The sequence below is a fragment of the Panthera uncia genome, assembly GCF_023721935.1.
Source record: "Panthera uncia isolate 11264 chromosome A3 unlocalized genomic scaffold, Puncia_PCG_1.0 HiC_scaffold_11, whole genome shotgun sequence".
In the NCBI taxonomy this organism is placed as follows: Eukaryota; Metazoa; Chordata; class Mammalia; order Carnivora; family Felidae; genus Panthera; species Panthera uncia.
The window spans coordinates 16,693,426-16,709,799 of record NW_026057578.1 but is presented as its reverse complement, the minus strand read 5'-3'; the positions used below and the strand labels follow the sequence as shown (position 1 = coordinate 16,709,799).

Sequence of the window (16,374 nt, the reverse complement as noted above, 5' to 3'; positions counted from 1 at the left end):
GCACATAGAAAGAGCTCAATACATAATTTTGAATGAATGAATGAATGAATGAATGGCCCTGGTGCTGCTCAAATAACTCTCTTGATATTTTCACCCAGGAGTCCTGGTGCTACTCTCCAGAGCACGCTTGGTGTCATGACTGTCTATCTTAGGAAGGGATCACCCAAAGCAGACCCTGGTTCTGGAGGTGCTTTTAGGAACCTCTAGCTGGAGAGTGGGGAAATAATTTAGGGAAAGGAAGGAAGCTAATAGGGGGACATTAATGAACAGGTTACCACTGTGGGGAATTTTGGCTTAAAGATTTTTGCTTAAAGAAGATGATAGGGAACCATGCTGGCCAAGATGGGAGCCACGAGCCACGTGGAGCTATTGAGGACTTGAAGTGTGGCTAGTTCAAATCGAGATATAGAGTAACTATAAAATACACACCAGATTTTGAAGACCTAGTATTTAAAAAAAGTAAAATATCTCATTGATGATTTTTGTATCATTTATGTATTCAGGGGACAACATTTTGAATATATTGGGTTAAAATATAGTATTAAAATTGATCTTACGTGATAATTTCTTTTTGCCTTAAAAGAACATAGGTGGCTCACAATTATGGCTCACGTTATATTTCTATTGTTCGATGCACACATAGAACATACCTTAGAGTTACTCCTCCCAAGGGGTGAGAGAGCTGAACTTCTACCCGCCAGTTTCTATGCATCATCGGTTGAGTGCTGCTCCCAGGGGTTAATTTCCCCAGCATTTCAACATGCCCCACGCACCAGCAAGTATCTGCAACCGGAGAAAACCCTCAGGCGGAGTTGCAGGATCTTGCCATAGGAAGCCACCAGCATGCGAGTGTAGGGGATGTGGGCGGAGTACCAGTAGCACCTGCTGTGCTGTGCCTTTCATCACAACTAATACACACCCCCAGGAAGCGGTAAGCCAAATTCCCTATTACACCATTATTACTCCTTCTTGCTCATTCAGTCATTCACGCATCTAGACAAAAAGCATCTGTACTATGGGAATGCTGGCACACCAAGACAGCCACCAGCAGTCTTATTTTATCAGTGCCTCGGAGGAGAAAAGAAAAGGAGGACGGCTCATGCACTGTTAGCAGAGCTCGGGGGGGGGGGGGTGCTTGGCGTTGGGCCCTGGATCAAGGGAAGGAGCAGGGACTAACCTCAGAGGTGAAAGCATGAAGGCTTGACCCTAAGTGGTGCCCTCTGGCCCAGCCCAAGGGGAACTTGGTCTGAGCAGCTCTAAGGTTTAATTGAATTAAACCAAGACAAGTTCCATTCTCCAGAGAGCCTAACATGACAGCTGTTAGGCATGGCTGGGGAGACAGTATGCCTCAACCACTCCGTTGGTGGGGGAGATATTTCTGCCCTAAGGTCATAGGGATGGACGGCTAATCTACCACACTCGACACTGGACAGATACGCTTGACGGCAATGTGTTGATCACACATACGGCCCAGGTGAGAAGGACACTGCATGTCACACAAGGCCACATGGGCATCGTATGCCAGGACAAAGTGCGCCACCAAGGGCTGTGGGTGGCAGGCCTGTATTATCAAGAGAGTGAGGTGACCCTTGGTTCCCACGAGAAGATGTGATTGGCTTCTTTGAATAACCCCATGATCTGGCAGGGAATTGAAACCTGCTATTCAGGGATAAGAGGGAACTGCACCCGGTCCCCTTGAGAAGGAGGGTTGCTCAGCAAGGGTACCTTAACTGTGGAAGCAGAGTGGAAAGGGGAACTTGCAGTCAGGCCAGGCAAAGCCTCCCAGTTTCACCAGATGTAAACACAGCACACCACACTGTGCCTTAATTTTAATTAGTGCGCCCCAGGGATGACAACAGCAGCAGCCACAAAACTCATCTGGGTTAGTGGTGTCAGCTCAGGTAGCCTCCACATGCACAGAATGTCAGACCCCCCCATTCATTAATACTCAGTGCTGCCCAAAGTGGGCTCAGTGCTGTGCTTCAGCCTGAGGGGCGAGTGATGGAGACGCTCCGTTATGGGCACATTGCTGACCCTCCTGTCTCCTCCTAAATCTCCCAGCCCCAGCTAGGTCAAACATCCCCACCCCCGGCTATTTGAATCCCTCGCTTTCTTTCCTACCTCTTGCATTTGGCACAAACAGACATTAATACATCTGCCCTTTGCTCCTTTAAGAAAACAGGCCCCATAACCCAGACATTCAGTTTTGCCCTACAGCACTGAACATGGAAGGAAGCTGGCTGTCAGTAATAAGGGTCCAACCTGGGACCCTGGCTTCTAGACCCCACCTCCCATCCTTCCATCTTGTCTGCTCCCGGTGACTTAGCCAATCAGAGGGCTGGGTTTGCTTTCTGCACTGGCCTTTCTCAACTTCTATAATCAATGCCTGGCTTGAGACACCATCTAGACTGAAGCCACAGAGAGATGCACTTTGTTCTGCTCTTAATGTAGCCCAGGCATCCAGCTAATAAGAGCTTCAGAACACTGCACCTCAGAGAGATGACCCCCTGAGGGCATATGCGAGACCCTATGTGGCTACTACTCTGCTTGGGTGGGAACTCCAAGCTACCAGTGCTTGAAACCCACCCCAGGTACCTCCTTCCAGCTGCATTCTGGAGGTCAGGTCCCACACAGACCCACCGTCCAGTGCTGATGGGGAGTGATGTCTGGGAACCAACTTGGGCCCCAAGCATCTGGAAGCATTCCTAGAGTCTGGCCAAATCTGTGTTGTTTACCAGAATGCCCCGGCTGGTAGCCTTATTAAATCCAATTTCCATCACAATCTAGCAGTTAGGTCAGACCTGCCACTCTGGGCACCCGGGGACCATAACCCCACAGTCCAAAGAGGGGTTGAGAGACTCTATAAACAAGGCACTAAAATTAGGCTTCAGATTCCTGGAGAAGCAAACAGCACTGCCAAAGCTTTGCCGTGACTTATCCAGTGGGCAGCCTGCTAGGAACTTAGACTATGCTTCTGTTTCTGGGATCAGGGTTTTCTCTGCTTCAGTCAGAAGTCACCTTCTCTTGGGGCACCTGGGTGGCTCAGCCAGTTAAGAGTCCAACCTCGGCTCAGGTAATGATCTCATGGCTTGGGGGTTCAAGCCCCGATGTCAGGCACTGCGCTGACAGCTGAGAGCCTGCAGCCTGTTTCAGATTCCTCTTTCTCTGCCCCTCCCCTGCGTGCACTCTGTGTGTGTGTGTGTGTCTCTCTCTCTCAAAAAGAAATAAACATTAAAGAAAAAAGAAGAAATCACCTTCTCTTTCCTGGGAAGGTGGGGGGTGGGGCTCATGCAGAGAGTGACCCCTCTGAGAAGGAGAAGAGGCCAGTTTGGGAGGTTCTGATAACTAGTTTGCTGGGGCTGGCACAGACAGGATGGCCCAAACAGCAGAAAGTGAATTCCTCCCAGTTTGGAGACTAGGAGTCCAAGATCAAGGTGTCAGCAAAGTTGATATCTGCTGAGGCCTCTCTCCTTGGCTTGCGGATGGCCTCCTTCTCCCTGTGTCTTCACATGGTCTTTCCTCCATGTGTGTGCATATCTATGTCCTAATCTCTTCTTTTTTAATGTTTATTTATTTTTGAGAGAGAGAGAGAGAGAGACAGAGCGTGAGCAGGGAAGGGGCAGAGCGAGAGGGAGACACAGAGTCCAAAGCAGGCTCCAAGCTCTGAGCTGTCAACACAGAGCCCAATGCAGGGCTGGAACCCATGAACCATGAGATCATAACCTGAGCTGAAGTCGGACACTTAACCCACTGAGCCACCCAGGCGCCCCTGCTATGTCTTAATCCTTTAAGGACCAGTCCTAGGGGATTAAGGCCCACCCATATGACCTCATTTTACCTTAATTACCACTTTAAAGGTCCCATCTCCAAATACAGTCACATTCTGAGGTCCTGGGGGTTATAACTTCAACATATAAATTGGGGGCAAGGGGCACAATTCAGCCCATCCCTGACCCTTCCTCTTTCAGAGTCAGCAAGGTCAGGATGCCTCGTACAGGGCAGGGTTTTATTTTCCTAGGAGACCAACAAGCCCCACCATGGAGTAAAGAATCAGAAGAAGGGCCTCTGTGTAAAATGGTCTAAAGAAGAGGGGGCAGCACCCTGAGAAGGAGACTGAGTAGAGGGGAAGATGAGGGCATTTGGATGGGGGCAAGAGATTAGGTCACAAGGTCAGAGCATTGATGTGAGCACATTTCCCTGGCAGTGTGTGTCCAGGAAGGATGACCGGCCCATGAAGAAGCTTGCAACATAACAAGGGATATTTAGCTTTCAGAAGAAGGGGACGGGATTCCTATCGTCACCTCCCACCAGAAGGGTAACCAGTGTGCCCCAGAGAAAATATTGGACCCGTGGGTATAAACCAAAGAGAGGTATCTTTCAGGTACAGGAAAATAAAAACATTCTAGGCATTGAAATGTTCAGCCTTGGAGTAATCTGCTGCCACCAGTAGCGACCTCTCTTCACTCCAAGTATTTCATTCGGGCTGGAAGATCATCAGGGCACTTAGGGAAGTTTTCCTGTAACTCCCGAATCCCTGTGATGTATCAGATAAGAGGCTGAGACTACATAATTTAGCTCACAGACTGCCCTTGTGGTCCTTCAGGCTGCTATAACACCAGCCCCTCTCTCTTTCCACACTGGATGAATTTAGAGTAGCTAATGACACATAATTCTGGCACGGAATTCATGACATCCATCCAAAATGTCCAAGCTACTTACTATATATTCATAGTAGCTACTACTGTAAATCAACAGATCTTCATACACACACACACACACACACACACACACACACACACAACAGCAAGACAGTTTACCTAAAAAGTGTAAAAGAACTTCTGGGCCCTATCAAGAAATTAAGTCTTTTGGAAGAATTTGGCTGTGTGTCTATTGGGTCAGAAGTACAACATCACTTGGGGCGCCTGGGTGACTCAGTCAGTTAAACGTCTGACTCTTGATTTTGGCTCAATTCATGATCTCAGGGTCGTGAGGTTGAGCCACGTTCAGCGTGAAGTCTACTTGAGGGTCTCTCTCTCTCTCTCTCTCTCTCTCTCCCCCCCCCTCCCCTGCTTTTTCTCTCTCTCTAAAAAAAAATGCTAAGAAAAAAAACACAATATCACTCTAGAAGTCCCCCAAATTATGTCTACATCCCAATCCCAGTGAATAAATTTTTTTATTGAGGTAAAATTCACAGAACATAAAATTAACTATTTTAAAGTGTACCATTCAGTAGCATTTAGTGCGTCCCCACTACCTCTCTCCAGCTCCAAAACGGTTCCATCAGCCCAACTGCAAACCCCCTTCCCATTAAGTCACCCCTCACATCTCACAGCCCCCAGCCCCAGGCAACCACTGACCTACTTTCTGTCTCTATGGATTTACCTCTTCTGGATATTTCATATGAATGAAATCATACAATGTGTGACCCTTTGTGTCTAGCTTTTTTTTACTTAGTGTAATGCTTTTGAGGTCCATCCATGTGGTGGCACGGATCGGTATTTCATTCCTTTATATGGCTGAATGATATTCCATTGTCCTCAAACTTTGAATAAGATGCTTCTCTTTTTCACTTTGAAGTGGGCTCAGAAATTATGAAGCTGGTCTCAGCTGGCTGTCATGGGGGTTTGGAGCCAGTCACGCTCAGCAGGACTGCCGCCTGCCCTCCCTTCCATGCACCTTGCGCCATACAGCCGAAATGGTCTTCCTCCGGGAAGCCTGACCATGTCCCTCCCTGTGTAAGATCTTCCCACAACTGCCACTCATCTGCCCCCAGCCTGTGTCTCAGCCCCACGGCTGTGGGCCCCAGCTCTCTGAAGGACCAGGCTCTGGTGACTCTCCACGTGTCCCTCCTGCCCCCACCTCCCCCCTCAAATTGGTTCTAAGGTCCTAGTGCTCAAGAATCAGGCAAAAGTGGTGGATGGGCCATCAGATCAGGGGTGACAAAGCTGCAATTTGCCTCAAGGCTGACCTTCCAGGAAGACAGGCTGAGAGATTGATGAGTCCATTTAAGCTTTCACACTGACAATTTTGGGGATCATGGCGCTTACTTACGAGGGGACTTATGTAACCAATGAGATATAAATAAGCACATTAAAGTATTCCTGCTCCAGCCCAGCTTAATGGCCAAGAAACTAATTGTCAGAAATTGGAAAGGGTCTGAAATAAATACGGCACTTCATGTCACATAGGGAACCCGGCCAAAGACGTCAGATTAAACGCAGGGATGTTGAGAGCATGCTTCCAGACACCCACGGAGCAGTTTTTTTGTTTCATTTTGGTCATTAGGTTCTCCACTTTCTCACATCAACCAACACAGAACAGTAACCGGCACCAGCTTGATTCTACCTCCTTCCAAGAGCCAGGAGAGTGAGCCAGAAGCCGTGGGTCCAGAGATCACCCATCTGGCTTGTCCTCTCAGTGGCTGATGCCTCTATGGTCAGGAGTGTGTGACATCAGAACCTCAACCGTGAACAGGGGTGTCACAGGTCAGCCTCTGTAGACTGGGCTCCCAGTTGTCAAAGCCGACACCTGCCACCTCGGCGTTCCCCTGCTCCTCACCAGGCCCTGGGTCACCACCTCCAAGGTCTCACTCCACCAGGGCAGCTCTCTCCTGTCTCTCCCCCTCCAGATTCCTTCGTGCCACCCTTCAGATGGGCTTATCTCCCCATCCAGACAGGAGCCCCCTGCCCTGGCTCCACCTTTCCCCAAGCTGCCATGTCTTCTCCTCCCCCCAACCCCCGCAACCGGCCATCCACATCTGGATGCCTTCTTATCCTCCTTATTCTTATCCTCCTCCAGGACCTCCAGCCTCCAGCTTCTGGAGTGCATCCCTCCTCCACACAGAGACCTTTCTGAAGCATAACACAACCCAACACCCTCCACCTAAACCTTCCAGCAGCCTTTAATCCCCAAGAGGAGGCCACATCTCAAGCTGGGCATTCTAGGACCATCTTGGCATGGCCTCCTCCCCCTCATCTCTCATGTGGCAAATACCCTGCAGCACCTCCCACCCTCCTCAGGCCCCTTGCCTGCTCATCCTTCCCAAACCGTATCTCTCCCCCATTCATGTCCCACTCCCTATTTCCTGCCTTCCACCCCTGGGAGCCTTGGCTTCCCTATCTGTAAATGGATAGGTTTGGACCAGCTAATCCCCAAGGTTCCTCCCTCTTGGTTCTAAAAGAATAATGCAGCTTACCCTTTGTTCTGAGTATCTAAGTGCTTTCCATGGAAAACTCAGGAACAGCCAGCAAGGATCCCAGTGGAAGCAGCGGGCGTTTTCTCTCTCACGCCTTTCCCCCCCTCACTACTTTCAGTGTATTTCACCATCTCATGAACAAAAATAACCTGGTTTGATTCCCTAAGGAAAAAAGAGGAAGCTGAGAGTTAAATTAGTGTCCACTCTCAGAAAATCAAAAGGAAAAGTAGAGAGAAAACAAAACAAAGCATAGGAGACATCAAACCTATAGATTGACCAGATAACTTACCCCCCAGCAGCTGGGGACCCAAATGGGGCCAGAGGGACTGGGGAAGTTGAGGCAGGAAGAAAGGTTTGCCCACGGTTCCCTCATGGGATCCTACTCAGAGGTATCATGAAACATTGACACCTGTCAGTTCAGCTCAGACATACAACCATTCCCTTCTTACTTGATGTATCAGTTAAGGGCAAGCGCTCCCGCCAGTGGGAGGTCTGAGTCTCAAGACGTAAACTGTACAACTCTGTATTTGGGGAAGTGGCAGCTTATCTCTGTCTCCTGCTTGATCCTCAAAGCAGATGTAGTCCAGCCTTCTGGGGAGGAAGAAGGATGGGCTGGTGTGTCTTCAGATCATAGAGGACAGGGACCCCAGCTGTTACCTGTGGGTAGTACACCAGAGTTGTTGAACAATAAAGAAAGGGACTTTTATTCCTATTCTTTTGTCACATGGTAATTATTTGGTTCTGTTTCAATCAACATATGCAGTACTTGGCTTGGGTGTTGTTTTGTTTTGTTTTGATTTGTTTTGTTTTGTTTTGTTTTTTAATGCGCCCACAGATGACCAAAATTTTATTCCCCGGGTTGTTTGAGGAAACAAACTGATCCTGGAAGGCCAAATTACCTGTTGGTCATCTCCAGTGTGTTAAACTATCATCTATAGCATGGTCTGCAAACTATGTGATATAAGCCAAATCCAGCCTACCATTTGTTTTTGTAAGTCCCACCAGCTTAGAATGTTTTTTTTATTTTTTAATGATTTTTTCTTTTAGTCCAAAGAAGACTAGTGAAATGTGAAAATTACAGAAAATTCAAATTCTGGTGTTCACAAATAAAGTTTTATTGGAACACATCTGTGCACATTCATTTGCATAGTGCCTGTGGCTGCTTTTGCACTCCAACAGCAGCCTATGTAGCCCTTAAAGCCAAAAATGTTTACTATGTGGCACTTCACAGCGTTTGTCAACCCCAGCTCTGTATTTCCACATCCTGTTATTCAAGTATTAAAGAGTTAAGAATATATTTAAAAATGAAATTTTAATCAAACATCTGTGGAACCTTGAGTATATTCTTGAGGAACACTATTTGAAAACATACTTAAGGATTTTGTTTAGTAATGTGGGGTTTTTTTAGAAAAATCTTTTCCTCTTTAATTTTTTCGCTATGGAAAATTGTAAACATGTTCAGCAGTATACAGAAAATATAATGAGCCCCCATATACCCACCACCCAGCTTGAACAATTATTGATTTATGGCTGATCTGGTTTCAACTGTATCCCACCCACCTCCCCCTCCTGCATTATTTTGAAGCGAATCCCAAACAGTATATAATTTCATCTGTAAATATTATGTGGCATACGCAGTTTTAAAATAAACTTTTACAACTGGGGAGACTGTGACAAGCTGCATATAATAAGGAGATTTCTGCTAAAGAGTCAGAAGCCCGTGGGGAGGGAGATAGGACACACACTTTCTAACTGATTGAGAAACGCATGTCACTACCTGATTTTCCAACCAAACTCCAGGCTGGGTGACAGTCACCAGCCATCAGGAGAGGGCAGCCTCTCCCTCCCCCATCTATCATGATCAAGGAAAATAAATTAGAGCTAGGGGCAACAAAAGGGGGCTGGTTAATATAATGCAAGACTGAAAAAGAGACAGACACACTTTCAGCTTAATGAGTTTGGAAAGCCATATGAGTACTGGCATAAGACGCACCCTGGCAGTGGGTGATGCTGGCTTTTTTTTCTCTTTAATAACCAGGGTCAACAGGAAGGAAGGAGAAGCAAGCTGCCTTTATGCAACCAGACTCTTTCATCTTCTCCCCTCTGCCACCTCAAGAACCCAAAAGACACCCCCAAATTCCGCTACCCATGGTGGGGAGGGGGTGGAATAAGAAAAACAAGAGCCATGCAGGGGGTCAGGAATGGAGGGAGAGGCAGAGGGTGTGAGCAGGAAGCTTCCCCAGAGGTCAGACCTAGCTGGTCACTGTGGCCTGCATGCAAGGGGCCAGTTAGTTGGGTTAGGGATGTCATGCCCTAATAAAATTGGAGGGACAGAGTTTATATGTCAGCTTTATATGTCAGCTTGGCTTGGCTACAACACCCAGTTTATTTAATCAACCACTAATCTAGATGTTGCTGTGGAGGTGTTTCGTAGATGTGATTAACATCTACACTCAGGCAGAATCCTTTACTTTTTTTTTTTTTTTTAATTTTTTTTTAATGTTTATTTATTTTTGAGACAGAGAGACAGAGCATGAGCGGGGGAGGGGCAGAGAGAGAGGGAGACACAGAATCGGAAGCAGGCCCCAGGCTCTGAGCCATCAGCCCAGAGCCCGACGCGGGACTCGAACTCACGAACCGTGAGATCGTGACCTGAGCTGAAGTCGGACGCTCAACCGACTGAGCCACCCAGGCGCCCCCAGAATCCTTTACTTTAAGTAAAGGAGATCATCCTCCATGATGTGAGTGGGCCCGCTTCATCTAATCGAAAGGCCTTCAGAGCAAAACTGAGGTTTCTCTGGGATGAAGACATTCTGCCTCAAGACTGTGGCATGGGCTCCTGCCTGAGTCCCCAGCCTGATCCCCTGCCCCCCAAATGTCAGATGTGCCAGCCTCTGCAATCACCTGAGCCAATTCCTGGAAATAAGTGTATGTATATAAATATATAACTGAAGAGAAGGATCAAATGTTAACTCATTTTCTCACAATTTTACAATCTGTAAAATTGTCCCCATTTTATAGATGAAGAAACTGATGCACAGAGAGGTTGGGATCACTGTGAGCCTGCCCTAAAGGGCTGATGGAGCGATGGAGCGTGAGAGCAAAGGTGAGGGAAGCATTTGTGCCTTCCTTGCAGGCTCACCTGAGAGGCTCCAGTTCACTCCAAGGGAGGCAAGAAGACACCCACCTGGAAAGGGGGGTGGACAGGAAGAAAACACTGAAAACCAAAGCAGATTGCACTTTCTGACTCCACTATAGCAGCATCAACAAAGCCCAGAGCAATCCCCATAAGTTATCCCGTCACATTTCCACGTTACCACAATGAACATCTAATATAGTAAATCTTTTCGTGTTCTCATTTACACTGTGTCCCCAATTTTATCTTACACTGTGCTTCAGGAGCTACTAATTCAATCAAAGATACCTTGATCAAGCCCTCTTGCTGCGGGAGAGGGAGAGAGATCATGCTGAAGACATCCATAGGAGGAGGCAGATGGTCCATGACGCCCAAGGAATCTTTGCTTGAGGAACCACATCCAGGGGCCCTGAGACGGGTGGTCTCTCGCAGGCATGTCATCCAGGCCCCTTCTCTGCTCCAGCTCCAATCTGGGGACCCAGCCATGCCTGTGGATGTGTCCCCCACCCTCTTCCTTGGAAACATACCTGACTGTTTTGTATTCCAAATGCAAACAGTCTGACAAGGTGTCAAAGTACCCTGAAATGCACAGAGATACCCGTGGAACACAGTCAGAGGAATGGTTCCTTTAGTAGGGCCAGCTCAGTGGGGGGCTCTCTAAATAACAGGGTCTGCCTGCTGGACAACCTCCGGAATAAATCCTAGCTTTCCGGAAACTAGAAGAGCAGGAACTTGTTTTCCCAAGTGGAAGCCTCATCCATACATGATCTTTCGGCTCACGAGAAAAACCCAGTCTGGGGACACCAGGGGAACCCCAACACAATTCAGGCCATGGAGAACAATGCAGCCCAACAAGCCAAAGGCTCTGCTATTCCTGAGCTCACATGCTGGGGGTGAGCTTTGGAGGGCATTCCTCACGTGGCCCTCAAGGCAGCAGGACCTGGGGAACCTGGAAAAAAATGCCTCTTCAGCGGCCTTTTCTCCAGCTCTAACACTGACTCCTAAGCTCTCCCCACCATCCATTTCAACCACACCCTCTCTTATATCCCACCAGGCATCCTCCTTTCTTGGACTCGAGCAGCCCCCTGGGTGGACCCATCACCCTTACATCACACTGGCCTGTTAGCAGGAGGGTGTCCCCATGGAGCCAAGAGCTCTCTAGACTCCCAACCCAGGCAAGCTGTGCCTGATGTCCTCCCTCCCCGTCACCTTCTTCACCTTCCCCTGACAGTCACAGGGTTTATTCTATGCCAGGACCTACTCTGGGTGCTGGAGAAACAGGAGTGAACAAGACAGACCTGGTCCATCCCCTTCTGGCGATTCCATGCTATTCATTTGTTCAGCCAACAAATACCGATAGAAAACCCACCACTATGTACTGGACACAGTTCCAGGTGCTGGGGAAACAGAAGTGAACAAACAGAACAAAAATCCCTTCCCCCATGGAGTTTACATTCTAGATAAGACACTCCATAAATCATTACACAAATTATTAATTACAAATGGTGTAGCTGCTACAGGGGCAGAGCTCAGGACATGAAGAAAGCATATAGCCAAAAATCTAACCTGGTGACCCCTTAGGAACCACATTAACAAAGGCTTCAAGGAAGAAGGGGAATCAGCTGGAAGGGTGAGGGTGGAACCTGAAATAAGGTAGTGGCAGGCTTGGGGTCTCCTGAGGCTGTGAAGAAGAGATCTGTTCCAGACCTCTCTCCTTGGTCTGTGCATGGCCACCCTAAATTCACACGACCTGTCTCCATAAGGACATGGGGCATACTGGATTAGGACCCACCCTAAAGACTTCATTTTCACTGGGTTAAAAAACAAAATTCAGGGGTGCCTGGGTGGCTCAGTCAGTTAAGTGTCTGACTCTTGATTTCGGCTCAGGTCATGATCTCACAGTTCATGAGTTCTAGTCCTAAGTCGGTTTCTGTGCTGACAGTGCAGAACCTGCTCCGGATTCTCTGTCTCCCTCTCATTCTGCCTCTCTCTCTCTCTCTCTCCCTCTCTCTCAAGATAAATAAACTTTAAAAAATAAATAATAAAAAAATGTTTTTTAATTCAAACAAGTCCCTTTGAAGATCTAATTGGCTTTATTAAGCAGTTCATGAGGCAGGCAGCATCCCGCCTAGCAAGCAGAGAGAAGGTCTGGGTTGTACAAAATGGAAGGTTTTCAAGGGAAGGAGGGTGGGGCAAGGAGGTTACTAGCAAAATAAAAGAAAGAATCAGACCAGGACTCCCATCTATTCTCACAAAAGGGACCCAGGGTTATTGTTTTGCAGATGACCTTACTGGTGTTGATCAGGAAGTTTCAGATTGACCCCTAAAAGATCACATTCCTAGGATCTGTTGACACGCTAATATTTAAGTCTCAGTTTGCTGTCATGGGGTGGGGTGGCAAATGACTCCATTTGGGGCTTGTTTTTCTGTTTTGGACAACCAAATTACTTCTCTCAAGACCCTACCCCAAATAAGGTCACATTCTGAGGTACTGGGGGACAGGACTTCAACATGAATTTTGGGAATGATTCAACCCATAACACTGACTAAGAAAAGTTTGGTGGGGAGTGAGAAGTTTTCACAGCCTTTCATATTTTTAGAGAGACTTGGTCAAGAAAACCCCTATGTACCCTTTTTAACTAACTTGACGGTCTGATTGTTTGTTCATCTGGGGCCATGCTTTACAGAGAGGACCACACCGTCTGAGATTCCTAGTTCCCAGGGGTGAAAATCCTACCCCACAGACATTCCTGCCGGACACTTCAGCCAAGGATGGAACTAAAGGTTTGTTACCCAAAACTAAGTTTGCCTTTTAGTGGGTGTCAAGCCAAAAGAAAACAACCAAGCCACAGAATAGGAAAGGCAAGGGTTTTACTAGCAACAGGTAAAGGAGAACACCAGAGATATCTCCCAAAGCAGTGTCTCCTTGAGCAACAAAACTGGGGAAGTTTTAAGGTAAGGAGGCATACCTGTTCATGAATCAGCTTGCCCAATGGGGAATCCAGCATGGAATTGGGGCAAAAGTCATCTTAAGGGGACAGAGTTCAGGTCAAAGTCATGAAGGCCAGCAACGGTCAATATTGTCAATTCTCTGGCTTTAGTTGGTCGGTGTCTGAATACTCAAAGGGGCTTAGATCCTGCAAAGACAGAACATGCTTCAGGTCAGTCTTTACTTCTGAACCAGCACTAGAAGCTTTACCTCTGAATCATTGCCCCTGATATGATTAGGCTCTCTCCTGGCCTGATAGTGGCTCTTATATTCTTTTGTTCCCCTAAAATCATTATCTACTGGGGTCTATTTTTATGCAATTTCAACATATCCCAGGAATTTCTGTAAGAAATGTGCTTTGAGCATGGATCACAAGATGGGCAGAGACCTAAAACGACTTTTTCTATGTCTTGAAAGCTTTGTCTTTTATTTTTCCTGGGACCCCTAACTCTTTCTGCTGACAGGTTGGGCTAGCTACAAAGCGTGAGCCAGTGAAACGTAAGCAGGGCGTTGGGGAAGGCTGAGAAGGAAGCACAGTAGATTGTCCATTTTCTAGTCAGTTCCCAAAAATGTCTGGAACTTTATCTACAGTAAGACTGTCTCCTGTCAGAGGTCCCCCAATCTGAACCACAGTCACCCAGGGAGCTTGTTAAAATACAGATTCCCGGGCCCTGCTTTGGAAAGACCCCAGACGTGTAATTTTCTTACATGCCCCAGGTGACTCAGGTCTCCAGTGGATTTGGAAGCTGCTGGCACACAGGCCCGTTCTTCCACTGGGCCTGAACATAAACATGTACTCAGGGCTCTGTGGAACCCAGTGGTTTTGATCTGTGGGGAACTGGCACAATTCCTAGCCCTTGATTATCCCACTAAATTGTCTCAAGACAGATTCTGATTTCCATTTCTATTCCTGCCTCTCAGCTCTGATTACTTCAGCAAATGCTTTTCAATTGCCCCATTCTTTTCTTTCTTAAAGAACAGCCTCTAACTTCAATTTTTTTAAAAATATATATCAGCCATTTCCCACATTCTAGAAGCTTTGTGCTTTCTACCTCGGGGGAGGGTTTAAGAAAAGATTTTATTTCTCCTACTTTTGATTCCTTTAAGTCAACAGAGATACCCTTACACAACATTGATCGAACCTTTTAAATGTGGTTAGTTAGAGATGGCCACTGGAGAGTTACTCAGCTGACAGTTTGGATTGGCCCCATGGCTGATGCTGGCAGTTCCCTGCCCGTGGACCTCCACACACCATGGTCTGCTTAGGGCCAGCCCTGCAACTCACCTCCCGTGGCTGTGGGTACAGGCAAGACAAACCAGAGTCCTAAGGAGTTCACGTCCCTGGAAGTAGCCCTCAGCCAACTGGCAGACCAGGGATTGGTGGATAAATGCTCCAGCTTTTCTGTTTCTCCACGTAGAGAACTCAAAGCCATGTTCTACACTGGATCCCAGAGGTCCCTGGCTGAAATGAGGTCTGGTTGCTCACAGTGGCAACCTGCTCCATGATACACCCCTTACTGACTTCCTGCCCCTCCCTGTCTCACTTTCTTCATGCTTTACCAGATGCTTCCTGGGGTCACCTCCCAAGGAAATGACTTGTACTCAAATCTTTGTCTCAGCCAAAAGGAACTCAAAGCAAGATAGGCACTGTCCTAAACTGTTCTTCCTGTGCTAGATGACAGCTCCTCCTCAAGAACTCAAATCCCAGACTGTACCGTATTTTAAATTTGATTACAGGATATTTAAGGTGCAACATCATAGATCACAGCAGGTCTTTCCTGGCCATGCTAAATTCAATCCTGTAATTCTATCTGAATGTTCCTCTGAGACTTGGGACCAAATCGGGCTTGAAGCTCAATAAATTGTCAGCATCTGCATTTCAACCAAAAGGCCAAAATAGAGCTTCTGGAGATGGGGTTGTAAAGTGGTGCACCCACTTTGGAAAGTGGTCTAGCAGTTGCCCCAAATGTTAAACAAAGTTATCAGCTGATCCAGTAGTTCCATCCCCAGGTCTATACTCAAGAGAACTGAAAATATGTGTCCTTATAAAACTTGTATAGGAACCGTCATCACAGCGATATTCATAATAGCCAGAGTGTAGAAACAACCCAGGATCACCTGCGTGGCTCAGTTGGTTAAGCATCTGTTCATCTGTCCCACTCTTAATTTCAGCTCAGGTCATGGTCTCATAGTTCATGGGGGTCATAATCTCAGGATTCACAGGTTCAAGCCCTGTGTCAGGCTCCATGCTGGGCTCCATGCTGGGCTCCATGCTGGGAGTGCACAGCCTGCTTAAGATTCTCTTTCTCTTTCTGCTCCTTCCTCTTTATCTCTCTCTCTCTCTCTCTCTCTCTCTCTCTCTCTCTTTCAGAATAAAGAAATAAACTTTAAATCTTTTTTTTAAAAATGAACTACTGGGACCTCATCAAAATAAAAAGCTTCTTCTGCACAGCGAAGGAAACAATCAGCAAAACTAAAAGGCAACTGACAGAATGGGAGAAGATATTTGCAAATGACATATCAGATAAAGAGTATCCAAAATCTACAAAGAACTTATCAAACTCAACACCCAAAAAAACAAATAATCCAGTGAAGAAATGGGCAAAAGACATGAATAGACACTTCTCCAAAGAAGACATCCAGATGGCCCACCGACACATGAAAAAATGCTCAACATCACTCATCATCAGGGAAATACAAATCAAAACCACAATGAGATACCACCTCACACTGTCAGAATGGCTAACATTAACAACTCAGACAACAACATATGGCAAGGATACGGAGAAAGAGGATTTCTTTTGAATTGTTGGTGGGAATGCAAGCTGGTGCAGCTACTCTGGAAAACAGTATGGAGGTTTCTCAAAAAACTAAAAATAGAACTACCCTACAACCCAGCAATTGCACTACTAGGCATTTATCCAAGGGATACAGGTGTGCTGTTTCAAAGGGACATATGCACCCCCATGTTTATAGCAGCACTATCAACAATAGCCAAAGTATGGACAGAGCCCAAATGTCCACTGATGGATGAATGGATAAAGAAAATGTGGT

The 16,374-nt window shown here is 46.9% G+C and overlaps 2 long non-coding RNA genes across 2 annotated transcripts in view; both read right to left on the bottom strand.

The window, feature by feature from the left end:
• Positions 1-655: 655 nt before the first annotated feature.
• Positions 656-7,839, bottom strand: LOC125936592 (uncharacterized). Its single transcript, XR_007462066.1, has 3 exons — positions 7,645-7,839; positions 7,196-7,357; positions 656-783 (listed from the first exon to the last, which is right to left on the bottom strand). It is a non-coding gene; the product is annotated as an uncharacterized LOC125936592 (long non-coding RNA).
• A 2,732-nt stretch (positions 7,840-10,571) lies between these two features.
• Positions 10,572-16,374, bottom strand: part of LOC125936591 (uncharacterized) — a 14,620-nt gene continuing 8,817 nt past the window's right edge. Inside the window, exons 2-4 of the long non-coding RNA XR_007462065.1 lie at positions 13,301-13,468; positions 11,630-11,728; positions 10,572-10,910 (exon numbers count right to left, since the gene is read on the bottom strand). This is a non-coding gene — a long non-coding RNA (uncharacterized LOC125936591). The remainder of the gene's footprint in view (positions 10,911-11,629; positions 11,729-13,300; positions 13,469-16,374) is intronic.